Here is a 17,155-nt window from a genome sequence, read left to right as displayed (position 1 = left end):
ACTTGGACAAGCCATGTCTCAGCAGCCACCAGTTCAGTACCTTCAGAATCCTCATTAGGCAAATGATATCTCAGCAAGTCCAGGGAGGAGACTGAGGTGTGTCACCTCATCTCAGTTGAAGATGTATATTTCCCTGCATCCAGCTGATCTGGGAAATGGGGGCGGGGCGGGGGTGTGTGCATGAGTTCCTTTGCAAGGGAAGAAGTTGTGTCATGAAGAGTTGGAATCTTCCCTATCTTCCTGAAAGTGATAGTTTTAAATCTAAAAGACTGAATTGCTTTTTTTTTTTTTTTTTTTTTTTAACATTTTTTATTGATTTTACACAGAGGGGAAGAGAGAGGGATAGAGAGTTAGAAACGTCGATGAGAGAGAAACATCGACCAGCTGCCTCTTGCCCACCCCCGACTGGGGATGTGCCCGCAACCAATGTACATGCCCTTGACCGGAATCCAACCCGGGACCTTTCAGTCCACAGGCCGATGCTCTATCCACTGAGCCAAACCGGTTTCGGCTGAATTGCCTTTAATTGGCAAGAAGGGGTGCTCCTACTCCACAGCTCTTATCATTAGCAAGAATAATATAATATAGAGGAAATAAATACAGTAATATATTTTTGCATATCTGAGATGAAGTGCATGCATTTTAACCCTGCTATATCAGGAAGGATTTCTTAGGAAGTGAAGCTTGAGTTAGGTTACAAGATAAGGAAGATTATAAGAGAGCAGAGGAGATTTTAGGCAAAGACATAGGGTTGTCAACACAATGTTGGACTTGAGTTGGAAATTGTCCAGATGGTTAGAGAATAGCATGTGTGAGGGGTTGGGCTAGGAGAGTGGAAATAAGCTGGTAAGTAGGGTCGGGTCTTGGATGACAGCTATTTGGATTTTATGTTTCTGGGCAATTGTGCAGAGACAGGTGGGCCTGATAGGATTTTAAGTAGATTCAAGTTTCAGAATTCACACCCTGGCACCACAACAGAAAATGAGTAGTTCAGTTGGTTAAGAACATCATCCCAATACACTAATATTGCAGATTCCATCTCTGGCCAGGGCACATACAAGACTCAAAGAATGAATGCATAAATAAGTGAAACAATAAATCGATGTTTCTTTCTCTCAATTTCTCTCTCCAACCAATAAATTAAAAATAATAAGTTGGAAAACTGTGACACTGGAGGCTAAGACCACTTAAAAAGCTAACAGATGTGGGGAGGGCCGGAATGAAGTATAGAAGGAAATCTTAGGTTTCTTTGTTGGGTTACCATGTGGTGATGCTGTCATTCACTGAGAGAGGGCGTGAAAGGGAAAGAAGGTGCTTCTCAGGACATTCACCATCATCTGCTTAAGCCACTACTTACTGTAGACTCTATGGCAGCGTTTTTCAACCGCTGTTCCGCGGCACACTAGTGTGCCGTAGGTGCAGACAAGACAAGAATTTTATAATTTTTCACTATTTTGTTTACTTAATATTTCATAATAAAGTAATTATAAAATACTTTCTTTGTGTTTATTTGATTCCTATTCAAGAGAATTACTTTATATATAGTCAATATAGGCACAGAGTTAAATTTTTTAACATTTTCTAATGGTGGTGTGCCTCGTGATTTTTTTCATGAAACAAGTGTGCCTTTGCCCAAAAAAGGTTGAAAAACACTGCTCTATGGTATAGAGTGTTTGGGCTATGTGTAATATCTTGCCATTAAAGCGCTGCAGTTGAACATTCATATATAATTTGACATTTTTAAAATTTGGAGTTTTACCCTAGCTGGTTTGGCTCAAGGGATAGAGTGTCAGCCTGTGGACCAAAGGGTCCTGGGTTAGATTCCGGTCAAGGCATGCACCTGGGTTGCAGGCTCCTCCCTGGTTGGGGCCCTAATCAGGGCTCATCAGGAGGCAACCAATCGATGTGTTTCTCTCACCTTGATATTTCTCTCTGTCTTTCCCTCCCCCCTCCACTCTCCCTAAAAATCAATAGAAAAATAGCTTCGGGTGAAGATTAACAAAATAAGTAAATAAATAAAATCTGGAGTTTTGAGGGGAATGAGACTATATCTACAAATTAGTTGTGGCTATTTTGTCAACATGCAAACCAATTTAATAATGCTTTAATATATTGTCAGATTGCTTTCTGGAAAGACATACTATTTCATAGCTTAACAACTATCATTAGTGTGCCAATCTGTACACAGTCCCAGTGTATTGGATTTCTATTATATAAATCAATTTTACCTCATTTAAAAGGGGGACCGTAGAGTTATTTACATTTTGATTTCCATAATGAATGGTTAGCCTGTGAATTGTATATATGTTGTTTTGTTGTTATTTTTCATGCTTCTTTGCTATCTTACCTTTGATGGACAGCGGTGACCACTAATTGTCCTTGGCTGTAACACTCTCAAAGCTTCATGTTTGTAAAAAAGGCTTTGTATTTCATTGTACAAATAGAGTGATAATTCACATAATTCTTGGTCTTGCTATCTTGTTATCCCAATAATATTCACTAAACAGTGACCCCTTTACTCATTTGTGTTCTTTTGGGTTATTATTGTTTTCTTGTTTCTAGAACAAAGATCTACTACATCTGCCTCATTGGTTGTTTTTAAGATATGTCATTAATTTATGGCAATTCAGCTAAAATGTATGGATCTTCCTTATAATCTACTTCTTTGTGAAATTCATTAATATTTTATAAAAAGTCACAATATTATTTCCTTTTTCTATAATTGCTTCTCTTTGATTTTAGTTAAAATGACAATGTACAACCTTTCTAGTATGATACTTGGTAGGATTAAAGACAAAGGGAGACTTGACATACACCTATTTTTCAGTTGAATGTTTCTAATGTTCTTGCTAAGTGTGATAGTATCAGTTTTAAAATGCACACTTGACCAAATTAAGAAAGAAAAATTCCTAGTTTTAACCAAGAAAATATTTTATATTCAATTAAATAATGTTTTGTATCTATTCATATAATTATATGATCTTTACTCTTTCTTGTTAATATGATGAATCATCTTGATAGTGTTTTATGTGTTATAGTAACCTTGCATTCCTGGAATAAGCCTAACTTGTGGTCATTTGTATTTAGATGTTTGGAGTAATTTAATTTTTCTTTCGTTCTGCCTTTGCTTCTTTACTTCCCATCTTTCTCCTCCCTCTCTTTTCTTTCCCTTTTTCTCCCTTTGCATCGATGCTGATAATTATAATGTACCGTTTTGATATTGGCCTTAGGATTGGGGGGGTGGGATCCATATTTAACTTATAAAATCAGTTCAGAAAACATATTGTCTTTTCCAGTTTTTTGAAACAACATGTAACAGAATTATTTATTTGAAATATCTGCCAACTCAGCAGGGCCAGGTGTCTTTTTTCCTCCTCCTCCGCCTCCTCCTTTCGTTTGATTATGTTGAAACAGCTTTCCTGTTTAGTTATGTTGGCTTTTCCCCCTCTATTATAATAAGCCTATTAAAATAAACTATCTCCAGTAGTTAATTTTTTACTCGAGGGTAGAATAACAGAGGTAATTGGTGCCTGTAGATGACTTTTTAAAAAGTTCTCAGAAAACCTCCTAAGATGTTCTTCAGCAGGCGACACAGGGAAGGAGGGCTTGTATTTCTGTTAGCTTTTATAGTTACATTTTTGAAAGCTCATCCATTTCATTTGCGTTATCAAGTGTTTTAACATATAATTGAAGTGTGTATGTGATGTGATGCAGATAATAGGAGATTATTTTCCATAATGTTCAGATGAGAAGTAGATTTTGGTTTCAGCATTTCCATTTTTAAAACATTTTTGCAAAAGAGTCCTGATAATTAATACTTACTTGTTCTAGTTTATTAGTCCAATAGTGTTTGCCTGTGAATGTCTATGGACAGTTATTATAGCACTTTGGCAGTGCACTAAATATTTTCCGCTTTGAAATGTTTCTGTAGTGTGTGTCTTGGGTATACACACACATATTTTTACAGTGGTTGCATTCATTTATTTTTTTATTTTTTATTTTTTTTTATATATATATTTTATTCATTTTGTACAGAGAGGAAGGGAGAGAGATAGAGAGCTAGAAACATCGATGAGAGAGAGTCATCGATCAGCTGCCTCTTGCACACCCCCTACTGGGGATGTGCCCGCAACCAAGGTACATGCCCTTGACTGGAATCGAACCCGGGACCCTTCAGTCCCCAAGCCGACGCTCTATCCATTGAGCCAAACCGGTTTCGGCTGTATTCATTTATTGAAGAAGAAAAATTAGTCATACTTTTGTAAATAAAAATTATAGATATATAGATATATAGATATATAGATATAGATATAGATATAGATATAGATATAGATATAGATATAGATATAGATATAGATATAGATATAGATATGTGTGTGTGTGTGTGTGTATACTAGAAAATAACATTTATCCATTTCAGTGAAATAATTTTTTATTTAAATTGTAGTAGTTTTATTCTGTCACTGAATAAAATATTTGTGTTTTCCTCTTATTTCAATGATTAATACTTTTAAAAATGTCAAAGAAGCTCTTGTTATTGAACCTACAACTTTTTCCTACTTTATTTATTCTTAATTTATTAGTTTATTAGTTATCCTTTTCCTAGTTTCTCTTGATGCTTTTCTTCCTTTTCAAAAAGCAGATGATTTAGAAAATCTATAAAATAAGAAAAATTAGGGCTCAGTCTCACAACTCAAATAAAATTTTGATGCATTGCCGAAGCCGGTTTGGCTCAGTGGTAGAGCGCCGGTCTGCGGACTGAAAGGTCCCAGGTTCGATTCCGGTCAAGGGCATGTATCTTGGTTGCAGGCACATCCCCGGAAGGGCGTGTGCAAGAGGCAACTGGTCGATGTTTCTCTCTCATCTATGTTTCTAGCTCTCTATCTCTCCCTTTCTCTCTGTTAAAAATCAATAAAATATGTTAAAAAAATTTTTTTGATGCATTTACTTGCACATTGTTTATATAATTATGTCAGCTATGTGCGCAATTTTATATATTGTTGCTCATACGTGTGTATTGTATAATATAAATATACTGTTTTAAATATATTAGAATTACAAGTTTGTTTCTTCTCTGATGAAGGTTATGATTTAAGAGATTAATTTAAAATTTTAATTATTTCTGCTATTGTTCTTTATTTCAAATTACACTCCTTTTTACTTTGGGAATGTGATAATAGAATCTCTGTCTTTTTTTTCCCCTCATATGAAGAAAAGTTTTTGTGCCTTATTTGATATTTTTGGTGACCCATTACACTGGGAAAAATGTCTATTAATTCTACACTAATCAATTGCACACATCATTAAATCTGGACCCTCCTGATTTGTCAGGTAGGACACTGACATTTCAAATGTCAATTCTATTTATATATTTTTTTGCATGGTATTCTGGTATTCCCAGTCTTTTGTTGTGTATTGTACCTTTTACTATTATTATAGTGACTATATTTATTTCACTTTGAAATCAAGCAGTGAGATATTAACTCTTACTTTAAAACATATTTTTTTTAAATTGATTTAGAGAGAGGGAAGGAGGGAGGAGGAGAAAGAGAGAAGGAAGAAACATGGATGTGAGAGAAACATCAATAGGTTGCCTCCCGTACACACCCAGACCGGGGACCAAAACCACAACTGGGGCACATGCCCTGACTGGGAAGTGAATCAGTGACCTTTCAATGCGTGGGAGGACGGTCCACCACTGAGCCACACTTTTATTTTCTTATAAATAATCAAACAGGCACACCATGCTCACCCTTCTTCGGCATTTCCCCCAGCATGTTTGTTGGCACACGGATTGGTATCCTGGAGCTGCTATAACAAGCACCTCAGACTAAGAGGCTTAAACAATGGAACTTATTGTCTCCCAGTTCTGGAGGCTAGAAGTCCGAGAGCAAGGTGTTGGCAGGTTGGTTCCTTCTGAGGGCTGAGAGGAAAGGACCTGTTTTAGGCCTTCCTCCTTGGTCAGCAGATGACCATCTTCTCCCTGTTGTTCTGCCTATTGTCTTCCTTCTGTGTGTGAATCTTTCAAAATTTGCCCTCTTTGTAAGGACACCGGTCGTATTCCTGATGACTTCGTTTTAAGTTGATTATCTCTGAAAGAGCCAGACTCCAAACCAGGCAGTGATTTAAAAAGTTAAATACTCAGTATATAATGTTTTTAGGGGACATTTAATTCAATTTCATTCAATTCCACTAGTCTTTATTAAGCATTCAATATGCATCAGGTCCAATAATTGAGCTAGCCATACTCTTTTTTTTTTTTTTTTTTTTTGCATCTTTCTGTAAAATGTATCTTTATTTTTACTATTCTTTCTTTGTTCGTTCACAGGATTTTAAATGTATGTTTCAAACTATGTCTTTTTGAAATAATAATGATCTTATCTAACTTGTTTGCTTTTCTAACATTTTATTTATTTATTTATTTTTTTAAATGCCAAAGTAGTTTTTATTCATAATACACAGACCACTTGTTAAAGTTCTCTTTTCCCTTTTCTTTTCCTTTTTTATTTATTTTGCTTTTCTAACATTTTAAAAAATTAATTATTTAACCCAGGGGTAACTATTTACCCCTAAACATTTTTCAATAGACTGATGAGCTTTCTCTTCTTCTGGGGTGATAAAGAACCAATATATTTTCTGTGGAAGTGCCTCAGGGACAGAGGCACAGGCAGGCCCATCTACCAGCAGTGTGTGTGTGTGTGTGTGTGTGTGTGTGTGTGTACGTGTGAATATGTGTGTGTGTGTGTGTGTGTGTGTGTGTGTGTGTTTCTTTACATCTTTTAGGCTTCCAGGTAAGTTTTGTTTAAAGAAAAATCATCAGCTTTCTAGATTCCATTTAACAAGTCTAATGCACCAATCCCCCACCTGCTATGACCAATAGCCTCATGTCCAAGCAATTGCCCTGAGCATGGGCCCACTGGAAGCTAACAACCCCACTCAATGCCTTGAGCCAGTGACCAAAGATCGGGTACAAAAAGCTGTCATTTCTCGGGGTGATGACTCTGTAGTGCAGATGGGCTCCTGGGCTCCCTGGAGATCAGGCTGATGTGGCTCCAGCTGAGACCAGGTCCTTAGTCAGCCTCTTCACCTTGCCCTGTGCTGCATGCGACCGTCTCTTGAGGAGCCTTCCTCCACAAATCACCTGCACAAGAATCTCCATCTGAGGTTCTATTGTTAGGGAACTTGCCTTAGACCAACGGGTTCTACAACCAAATCTCATGTAAAGATCATGAGTTTAATTCAGGCATGCTGTGATACATCTACCAGGGCAAGCAGAACCCTGGTGGCTCTAAGGACAGAAGTAGAAATTCATGGTTCAGTGATTTTCTTGCTGTCTTCTGAGAAAGATTCCACTGAAGACTGTTTTTTATTATATATATATATATATATATATATATATATATATATATATATATATATATCTTATTGATTTTTTACAGAGAGGAAGGGAGAGAGATAGAGAGTTAGAAACATTGATGAGAGAGAAACATCGATCAGCTGCCTCCTGCACACCCCTCACTGGTGATGTGCCCGTAACCAAGGCACATGCCCTTGAGTGGAATCGAACCTGGGACCCTTCAGTCCACAGGCCGAAGCTCTATCCACTGAGCCAAACCAACTAGGGCTAAAGATATCGAATAGAAGACGAATACCTAACCATATTTTTGGGAAGCTCCTGGCCAGTGGACATAATCCAGCTGAAGCAGATGTCTGACTCTAAAATTAAATTGTTAAATATCTTCTAGGGTGTAGCCTATTATTAATTTTTCTCCTTTCTGCTGTTTTTGTTTATTTGCTTTATTTGATGGGAACTAAAGAACAGAGGCTGGGAGACCTTAGACTCAGGAAAGAAAGAGAACAAGGAGGAGAAGATAAGCAGGTGAGAGGCATATGGCAGGACGTGGGCAGCTGGGGTGAGATGGAGAGGATGACCTCCAACTGGGTATCTCACGGGTCCTTCAAACTCAACATGTGCAAAACAGAAGCATCTTGTCCCAAAGTCATACCTGCTCTTCTCCAGGTCAGTAGATGGTGTGATCATCTGTCCACACCTTCAGGTCTCCTCCCAGATTGTTCATTCTCTTTTCATTCCAGTCTTCCTCATATCTTTCTCACTTGTACCTTCTAAATACTTCTCAAATTCACTCACTTTTCTCCATCACTTGTGCTACCAATCCTGTCTACAACATCATTACGTCATGCTTGGATATGTGATAAATCCCGGACTTACATCTCCAATGCGTTCTCCGCCCTGGCCAGTGTCTTCTGGACCACAAATCTGAACATGCCATCCTCCTGCTTCAGCCCTTTGGAAGGCCTCCATTTGCCTCAGGATGAAGCTTAAAATCCCAATCATGGCCCACACGACCCCACTTTATTTGGTCTCTGCTAATCAGCAACGTTTTATCAGCATTTTTAGCTCTCCTTCTCCACATACCTCTCATAAAGGCACCCTTGCCTTTGTCACGGCATGTTCCTTTCATTTCTCCTAGCCACCCATACACGATCCCCTCTTCCTACCATGCTCTCCCTCCCACCCCTCTCCCTTTCCCCAGCTAAGTTCACTCAGCATTCAGGTTGCAGCCTCTCCTGACTGTCCCACCCTCCCACTGATAGGCGCTCTTGTCTAGTTAATACCAGGTGATTCCTTTTGCCTTGGAGTCTTTGGGGAGTACAGGCATATCTCAGTTTAGTGCCTTCACAGATGTAGTATCTTGTACAAATTGAAGGCAAGACCTTCCAGCAGCAGAAAGATTAGGACTCGCTTTATTGCGCTGGTCTGGAACTGAACCTGTACTACCTCTTAGGGACACCTCTTGCCAATTCCACCACTGTGCCTAACCGGTCGTCTGTGATTTTTGCTCTCCCCTTCCGTTCGTAATTCTTTTCAATGAATTCCTGTAATTAAGATATTTAGATTTGAAAGCTTGACTTTTTTTTGTCTTTGTTGTTAGTGTATTTTTCTTTTTTCCAGCAGAAATGACAAATGTGTGTGTGTTAGTAAAGGATTTTTTTCAGAAGGAAGTGACCTGCAGTATTGTTCACTGAATTCATATGGATATCTAGCATAAAGAAATTGTGTAAAAACGTATAAATGTCTAGGTAAAGATTGGGATCTTCAATTCATTCTCTTTATCACATATCTTATGTTAATTACCTTAATTAAAAAGATTGTGTTTGCTGGGACCAGTTTGGCTCAATGGATAGAGCGTCGGCTTGGGGACTAAAGGGTCCTGGGTTCGATTCCGGTCAAGGGCATGTATCTTGGTTGCAGGCATATCCCCAGTAGGGGGTGTGCAGGAGGCAGCTGATTGATGACTCTCTCTCATCGATGTTTCTAACTCTCTATCTCTCTCCCTTTCTCTCTGTATAAAATCAATAAAAAATATATTTAAACATAAAAAAATAAAATAAAATAAAATAAAAAGATTGTGTTTGTTACTAGAGTTTTATCATTTATTGATCATGTACTACAGTAGAAATTGTTGAATGATGGCCTATGGGCAAATTGGCCTATGTCCTGCTTTAGTGAGTAAAATTTTGTGGGAACCCAGCCTTGCCCACTAATTTAAACCCTATCCATGGCTGCTTTTGTGTGATGGGGGCAGGGCAAAATAGTTGTGACAAAGACCAATTAGTTTGCAAAGCCTAAAACATTTACTATCTCTTTATTTTTTTCCTACTATCTGACTCGTTAAAAATGAATTTGCTGCCCCCTTTCCTAGTCTCATTAGATTCTACAGCAGCCTTGTAAGGCGTGTGACAGCACCGCTTTGGCTCGGAGAGGTCACATGATTTGCTCCAAGTGACATAACTAGTAAGCAACAGCGTGAGGATCTGATCCCAAGTCAGGGACTCCACTGTTTATGCTCTTTTATGTATAAAATCTTTTAAACCTCTGAGAAGTCCTCTCATTCCTCTTTTTTCAGACACGGAAACCAAGGCTTAGTAATCTGTTCAAGTTCCTGCGGCTGGTGAGTAATGGAGCCACGATTTGAACCTACATCAGTCCAGAGTCTGACTGCTCAGCTCTTTTTACCAGGCGCACTGCCTCTAAATATTATATTGTTCAATGTATTACTTCTCAAAGATTGGTTGAGAAGCAACGATTTGATCCCAGCTTAAAAAATTTGTCATAAAATTGATCCTGAGGCCAATCCCCTTCAGAAGGAAAAGTTAGAAATCTGGGTTGACATTGACAGGCCCGCTTTTGTCCTCCTGGCACCATGTTTTTCTAATCCTTAAAGCATAGAGGGTGTCATCACCTAACAAAGTTGTTGCAGGAACATGGGAAGCCTGAGCTAATTCCTTGCATATGGCACTATCATTCCCCCCACTCTCCATCTGCCACTCAGAACAGTAGGCAATAGATACAACATTACTTCTTAATAAATTCACTATGTAATTCCATTAGATTGACTGGAAGCATAAAAAACAAACAAAAAAAAACCTGGTCAAGATTCTCCCTCCTGTATTTCTCTTCTTCTCTCTTCTTTTCTCTTCTCTTTTCTTTTCTTTTCTCTTCTTTTCTTTTCTTTCCTTTCCTTTTCTTTTAAAAAAAATATATTTCATTGATTTTCCACAGAGAGGAAGGGAGAGAGATAGAGAGTCCGAAACATTGATGAGAGAGAATCATCGATCAGCTGCCTCTTGCACACCCCTCACTGGGGATGTGCCCGCAACCAAGGCACATGCCCTTGTCCGGAATCAACCCGGGACATTTCAGTCCGCAGGCCGACGCTCTATCCTCTGAGCCAAACCGGTTTCGGCCTGTATTTCTTTTTGACCTTTGGATACGCAACACTAAAAAGTAGTCATCATTTTATGGTGGTCAAAGATTCTCATTTTATCAAAGTACAGATGGATGTATAGGACAGGTAGGTAACCCAGTTCAGACTGTGTGGTGTCGGGCTGTAATTCCATCTGGCTTTGAGGGAAGGAATTGGCAGCCAGATGGAAGTTAGTAGAACTAGAGAGATGCAGTGGCAGCAGGAACAGGTAAAGAGGCTGCCCTAAAGACAGAGAGAGAAAAACAGAAGTTCCTCTTGTAGATTTCCATGTGGGTCTTGCAGATGCAGGCAAGTGAAGTGACACAGACGCAGGCAGGGCCACGGCTGCGAGGTCAGGCTTGCTGGCTACCTAATGTGTGAGGTTATCGTTGTGCTTGTTTCACACCTGGAAGCCCAGAGGCCTCCTGTGAAGTCTCACCCGGGGAAGTAAAGGGGCAAAGGGCTCACAGCAGGCTTGGTAACAGGACTGGATGTGTTGGAGCACCTTGCCGTCACGTGGCAGAGCGGCCTCTGAGAGGTAATCTGCCATCCACGGTTCCGTGTGCCTGGCACTGCATTTTGTTTACACATGGTTTGTTTTTATCTCATAAAAACGGGCTTGTTTTGCATCGCAGACAAGAATACATTTGCTTGTTAGGCTTCTTCTAAGAGGCAGCATGTTTAGGCTGGGAGCCCATTCTACAGAGAGCAAGAAAGAAATAGAAAAATACTCATGGGACAATGGGTTCTTTCCTAATTATATTTCTGCAAGTCTCCTGCTGTCCTGAATCAAGCCCGGCGTACTAACAAGTGGCAAGTAGTTCACACCAGGCAGTCTGTGGGGCTGGGAAGTGATACCAATAATTCCCAGTGGGCTACTTTTGCAAAAGTGTAAAGGTGATTTTCTTAAAATATCTTGAACCCAGTTCCTGTGATTTTAGAGGCTCTTTTAACAGGACCCCAAAGATCTAGCAGAAGATAGGAGAGGAGATGGTGATTGTAAGGACTTCTGAAATTAGTTATGGCATCAGCCTTAAGTAACCTCAACGTGGCTATTGTAGTTGTACTTCTTTCTTTGTGCCTCTGCAGCAGGACAAACACTCAGCAGATTGCTTACTTCATCGGCTTCCACATGCCACTGAAAAATAATTTGCAGAATTAGTGGGGGAGCCTAATGATGCATTTAATTAGAGAACAATCAGGTGATGTTTTATTTGTATTAAACAGAATAAACAAAGAAACTCATTCATGAAACACAAATATAGACTAGGTCACAGTAGAGCACATTCATGCTCTAAGAGACCAGCCCGATGACCCTGGTGACCCCAGAGAGAGCTGCTGATCTAAAGAAAAGCGGCCCAATGGGGCTGCGTGTTGGCTGTTTGGACAGACAGCTCTGCCTGTGTGTGGTCCCAATGGTGTGGGACAGGTCAACTGGTTGGGTGAGCTTCTAGAATTTCCAGCACAGTGAGCACTGACATCGTTGGCTAACTTATATGACCAGCAGAGAGGATGATGACTTGATTTAAAAAATTGCTGATACTAAGAAGAAGACAAAAATGTGCATGGCTTGTACGTATTTTTATTTTGTTATTTTTAAGTGCTAGAGTAATCGCCATGTCCCACAGGAGTGAGAATGCAGAGGCTCCCTAAGGAAGGCAGGCTGGGGTCCCAGCAGCCAACCACTAACCCGAAATAGTGCCATCAGGTTTATTCCTTTGGATAAAGGACCAGTGCTCAGATGATGTAAAAACTTAAGTCTAGGCCAGTGGTAGGCAAACCGCAGCTCACTAGCCACATGCGGCTCTTTGGCCCCTTGAGTGAGACTCTTCCACAAAATACCACGTACCCTAATTAAGCTAATAACAATGTACCTACCTATATAGTTTAAGTTTTAAAAAAATGGCTCTCAAGAGAAATTTTAATTGTTGTACTGTTGATATTTGGCTCTGTTGACCAATGAGTTTGCTGAGCACTGGTCTAGGCTACCTTGTTTGTGAGGTGCCATTCCCTTTCCCTAATGTGGCAGATGATTGGCTTGGGCATAAGTGTACAGACTTTCCGGGAGAGGGGCAGTGGGGATGGAGGGGGAGGTTCTGGGCAGGCAGAGAGTCACTGGTGGCCTCTGGGAGAAGAGCAAACAATGAGGGTACTAAGGGTGTTCTAACAGAGTCAGGGAGGGCCAACTCCACCTGCTGTACAGTGTTTCCTGGGCTGGTGGAAAATTTAAGAAGGAAACAAAATATTGTTCAGGCATCTGCCCAACTATTTCCTGTGAGGTTGGGGAACCAATGAAATGCCTCTGGATTTCAAAGGCCAACTATCAATATTGTTTTTAAGACTGGGAGGAAAACCACAAAGGATCTGAAACAGCCATGTTGGCAAGATCTTGACTTTTGAACTGACTAACATTTGTCAATCAGGGAGCTTTGGACTCGGCATAGTAGAACAGATTGAACTGTGATCTCTGCAGAATGATGGATGTGGGGAAAGCTAGCAGAAGGTTCACAGTGCTGTGGCCCAGGCACCAATAACAACAGGGCTCACAAGTGCTTAGGCAGCTGAGGCCCCATACATAGCACAGACAGGGGAGTGGGCTGTTGCAGGGTCATAAGAGGATATGAGTGGAGTCTGGAGGGGCGGGGGGAGAGGAGCCTGAATTCTGGCTGCATAAAGCAGATTTCTCCTAATCGCCTCAGCACAGGGTCACAAATGCTCTATGAGTGTCTCTAATGGTTTGCATAATTTTGTGCTCCTAGGATAGTTTCTGAAATCTTTTGGTGCTATCCAGAGCTTACCAAATTAGAAACGTTTTCACGTGTACAGAAGTTGTTTTCAGATACCAACTTTCTAGGTCCTTTCTTTTTTTCATAATTGATTGTGGCTGTGAAAAATAGGTAAAACTGGGCTGATTAAGAAAACCTTATATATAGTTCCCCATTGGGAGCGGAGGTATTGGGGGGACTTTAAATGTGTGTGTGTGTGTGTGTGTGTGTGTGTGTGTGTGTGTGTGTGTTTCTGGGTCCTACCCACAAATATGCTGATGGGCCTCATCCCATTCTCCAGCTACACTGTGGGATTCCCTTGGCCTTTTTCTTCATAAGTGTGAGAGAGCTGCTGTGGCTCAGGCCATCCTCTTGTAAGGAGGAAAGAGGACTGGAGCAGAGGGTCATGCCAGCAGCGGCCAGGGAGGACATTTTCTTCTGTCTCTGGCTCTACGCTAGGTCAGCTGAACACTTGCAGCTGCTGCAAGGGAGGATCTACAGTAGAAGGGGGCAAGAAAAGAGGTTGGGAAGATTTTGGGGTGGCCATTCAAAGTACCTGCCACAACGAGCTTCTACAATGGACAGAAAAATTACTATTATAGCTCTAGCTGGCTGACCATCGCAATTGAAATGCACTTTCTTCTGCCTCTAAGGTAAGATCTTCACTGCTGGGAGTGGTCACTACATTTTGGCCCTTAAGGACACCATCTACACGCTTTTCCATGATTTAATAAACTCATTCAAGGAAACCATTGAGAGGTATCAAAGTTTAGCCTTTAAGTCAAGGCAGAAGTGGCTGTAGTTTTGTAATGTGAAATCCAAACATGCCTTGGAAGTCCTATCTTTATTCTCAAGAAGTTTCACTGCATATTCAGTGAGTTAAGCTTTGCTGAAGAGTAATAAAGGGTGAGAACTCAGTGTCTGACAGCAGCTTCCCTGGGAGGAACAGGTGTGTGACCCAGGATGTCCGGGTGGCTCTGGCCTTGGTGAACTGCAATGCAGTTGTGATGTGCAGTTTTGGAGTCCCTCCAAGGAAAGACCAAAACAGAAATCGAACAAGGTGCCCACCATTATGAACTACTTAGAAACAGAAGGAGATCTAGATTCTACTCCAACTGAGGCAAGCAGTAATCTTTGAGGGATTGTATTTCCACACCTGTAAAAGAATCAAGTTGGATTAGGAGAGCTCCTTTAAATATAAAGGACAATGAAGTTTCCATAAAAGCTAAACATTAATTTGTATATTTAACTAGATAGACTTCTGAGTACATGGCTCGAGGATTAGGTATCCTTATTGAAATTGGCCCACTTGAAGTGAAAAAAACAAAACAGCATTGCTCTACTTTAAATTAAAAAAAAACCACGAAAACGCACACACACAGAACACAGTTTTATTTTCTACATTCCACACTATTTTAAAGATATGACCAGCTTGGCTGACTGTGAAAACACTTGAGTCTGAAATTAATTGGCAGCATTGGATATGTACATTCAAAAAGTATAACCTACAACTAACTGCTGCTCGATAGTTAACATTTCCAGTAAGATTATTTTATGAACTGCTGAATCTGTGCTCCCAGCCCAGATCTCTCCACTGAGCATCTCTAACTGCTCACTCGACAGTCCATTCAATGAGCTTAAAAACGAGCTCATCTTCCCCACAGATCAGTTCCTCCTCCTGAATTTTCTATTTGAGGGAATGAACTCTCAATCCAGCCTCTTGATTATCTCTTCTAAGTATCCATTTATCCCTAACCCTCTCCGCCCCACTGCCCCTGCCCTGGACGTCTCAGCTGCTTGTGTAATGTCTGCAGCAGCCATCCAGCTGGTTCCTCCTAGTCTACCTTCCGCTGCAGTCCATTTTCACAACCTTTCTAAAACACAAATGCAATCATTCTCTCATTCAGCAATAGCTACATGCTGAATTAGAGTAGTAGACACCATTCTAAGCACCAGGGATTCAGTAGTGTACAAAACCAAGTCCTTGCTTTCATGGAACTTACATTACAGGAGAGGCAGACAAAAATCACATGAATAAGCAGCTCTTAGACTTAGGATCAGTTTACATCGTAAGTTCAAAATGTCCTACATCAAAGATGCAGCTAATACGCCTAACCTACCGAACATCATAGCCTAGCCTCGCTGATCTTAAGCATTCTCAGAACACGATAACCAAACAATGATGGCAACACTGTAGAGCATAGGTTGCTGACCCCTGGTGATCATGGAGCTGACTGGGAGCTGTGACTCGCTGTCACTGCCCAGCATCATGAGAGAGTATTGCACCACATATCGTAGCCTGAGGAAAAGTCACAATTCAGAATTCAAAGTATGGCTTCTACTGAATGTGCATCGCTTTTGCCCTGTTTAAAACAAAAAAAGGAAACAAAAATCATGATTCGAACCATTTTAAGTTGGTGGTATTTATGTAGATACTAAAATAATTGATGGGCTAAATGCTACCTTTGTATAAATATACAAATTAATGTTTAGCCTTTATGGAAACTTCATTCTCCTTTATATTTAAACTAGAGGCCCAATGCATGACATTTGTGCAAGGGGCTTGGTGACTTACCTCGGCCCTCGCAGTCCTAGTTTCATCCTGAAGCTTGTCTGGAAGGATGTCCAGAAGATAGTTTAGCTGTCTGGTCTAATTAGCAGATTATAGAAGAGCTCTCCTAATCCGATTTCATTCTTTTACAGATGTGGAAATAAATCCCTCAAACAGCCATAGCCAGTTTGGCTCAGTGGCTAGAGCATCAGACTGTGGACTGAAGGGTCCCAGGCTTGATTTTGGTCAGGGGCATGTGCCTGGGTTGTGGGCTCCATCTCCAGTAGGAGGCAGTTGATTTTCTCTCATCATTGCTGTTTCTGTCTCTCTCTCTCTCTCTCTGCCTCTCCCTTCCTCTCTGAAATAAATAAAAAATATATTTAAAAAATAAAAATAAAATTCTTCAAACATTACTGACCTACCTAAGTTGGACAGTCAGGACTATAAAGTAAGAAAAACACTTTTTTGGGTTGGGTGGCAAAGAAAGTTGCCAGTGGGGTGATAATGGGGCAGAATAAAGTGAGGAAGCAAACTAGGGGAAATCAGAGGGACGAATGTTCAGGGTGAGAAAGCCCTCAAGTGGGAGCTTGTTCACAGAGTCAGGGTGTTCACGGAGCAGCAAAGAGGCCAGTGGGGCTCAGGGGGAGCGAGCCAGAGTGGGGGTGAGGAGATGAAACCAGATTACTCCCGGCTCACCCACCATTGGAAGCTTTTCAGCAAGGCAGTGATATGACTTCACTCGTATTTCAAAACCATCACTCTCCCTGCTGGGTAGAAAAAGAATGTGAGGGATAAGAATGGCTACAGTGAGACCAGTTGGGAGGCTTATGCATCGTTTTAACAAGAAATGGTGGATAATTTCTTTTCTTTTCTTATTGTGGTACAGTAAACAACATAAAGTTTACCGTTTTGACCGCCTTTAAGTGTAAAGTTCAATGGGCATTACATACATTGATGTGCAACCATCATCACCATCCATCTCCAGAACTTCGCATCTTCTCAAACTGAAACTCTGTCTCTGTTAAACAGTAACTCCTCACCTTCTCTCACCCCTGTCCCTGGCCACCACC

General features: G+C 40.5%; 1 pseudogene across 1 annotated transcript in view; it reads right to left on the bottom strand.

The window, feature by feature from the left end:
* LOC311616860 (large ribosomal subunit protein uL22-like) overlaps window positions 1-17,155 on the bottom strand; it is a 336,798-nt pseudogene that overhangs the window by 169,862 nt on the left and 149,781 nt on the right. The gene's annotated exons all lie outside the window — the stretch shown is intronic.

The sequence above is a fragment of the Pipistrellus hanaki genome (genome assembly GCF_964339955.1).
Source record: "Pipistrellus hanaki genome assembly, chromosome: 2".
In the NCBI taxonomy this organism is placed as follows: domain Eukaryota; kingdom Metazoa; phylum Chordata; class Mammalia; order Chiroptera; family Vespertilionidae; genus Pipistrellus; species Pipistrellus hanaki.
The sequence above is the reverse complement of the archived record's forward strand: the minus strand, read 5'-3'. Positions and strand labels throughout refer to the sequence as shown.